The sequence below is a fragment of the Lactuca saligna genome, unplaced genomic scaffold (assembly GCF_052625555.1).
Source record: "Lactuca saligna cultivar CGN05327 unplaced genomic scaffold, ASM5262555v1 scaffold_61, whole genome shotgun sequence".
In the NCBI taxonomy this organism is placed as follows: domain Eukaryota; kingdom Viridiplantae; phylum Streptophyta; class Magnoliopsida; order Asterales; family Asteraceae; genus Lactuca; species Lactuca saligna.
Window position 1 is genome coordinate 145001 of NW_027629922.1, and position 1567 is coordinate 146567.

The following is a 1567-nucleotide window of genomic DNA, read 5'->3' on the forward strand; positions in this document are numbered from 1 at the left end:
GACATAGGGCGCAGAAACTAGCGCCGTTGGCTTCACCTGTGCCTCGACGCCGTGCGCATACTAAGAAATATACATCCTCAGGGAAAGCAATGGGTGTTGCTGTCACCAAGCTCCTTGTGCAATATGTATATATAGGGGGGGAGCAGTGGGTGAGCATGGCAAGGGATGAAGGTGCCAGACTGCCTTTGAGCGCGAGCTTGGGTGACTGTTGCTTGATTCCTAGTCGGTGGCATAATACCCCTCCGAGTGGGGGCCTTGGCGTGGTGTGGGGATGCCTCGTTAGGTCTCTGCGACACCGATCCAGGGTTGTGGTCTAGCTTTGGAAGTTTGGGATGGTGCTGTTTGTGTGGCAATTCGATGATGATGTGCTTGCTGATCTATGTTTGACGTGCTACTGGTGCTAGCCAGCATTTGATTTGTGCTGATGATTGGGAAACGATAGGCGTTAAAGTGGCATGTGTTGCTTTTTGTGATACTACTATGGTACGCTAGTCTATCCTTGTTAGACGTGCGGTTGGTGCCTAAGCGTAGCTAGCATTGGTTTAGCACTGATGACGCTGAGGAAGCAAGCATTATCAGGAAGCATTGTCAGACATTCAGTATCATCATGGCGTGTTGAAATTATCTTGGAAGCATAAAAGATGCCGGCCATACCTGGCTAGCGTTTTTTGTGTGGGCGGGGTAGCTTCGTACACTGCATCAACATAAGACTTGTCTTCTCTGAGGTACGATTGGTGCCCATGCCCGGCTAGTGCTGGTCGTATAGGATCAGAGATAGGCATTAAGAGGCCCCTTCTTGCTATCCCCGGCCCGAGCACATACAGTATTGCCCATGCCTAGCTAGCAATGATGTGCTTAGGTCAACAGCATTGCCTGTCCGTTTTTGCGCATCGTTTGGTGCATTCTGGGGGTTGTTTTAGCTTATGGTTGCTTGCATGGCCTTGTGCCAAGTTGGTGGCTGTTAGTTGGATTATCTTCGGGGATGTCTACCCTAAAGGTGCATGAGTGGTGTTTGGTTTGTAACGGGTGGTTGGATGTCTGCTTGAGCAGCAACTTCCATGCGTTCTTACCTCTTCAGTTGTGTTACAAGGTTAATTTGCCTTGAACATGGTGGGTTGCTGTGTTGCATACCTAATTGATGGCATTGTGCTGTTTGAATAAAGTTTCCTTTCGTTAGGCGTCGCTTGCGGTGCCAACGAACCTTGAAGCTGTCTTTGTGGTCCATGTTTTCAATGCGGATGCGTTGATGGCATGGCCTATGAAGTGTTGCTTGGTCTCTTGGATATGGAACCTGGTGTGGGCACATGGTCAGACATGATCATGTATTTTGCCCTACATGAGCGTTTCGCTTCTCTAGACGACTGTCTTTCTTGCATTGACTTGTTGGTGCAGGGTAGGCTAAGTCGAAGAGGAATGCTACCTGGTTGATCCTGCCAGTAGTCATATGCTTGTCTCAAAGATTAAGCCATGCATGTGTAAGTATGAACAAATTCAGACTGTGAAACTGCGAATGGCTCATTAAATCAGTTATAGTTTGTTTGATGGTATCTGCTACTCGGATAACCGT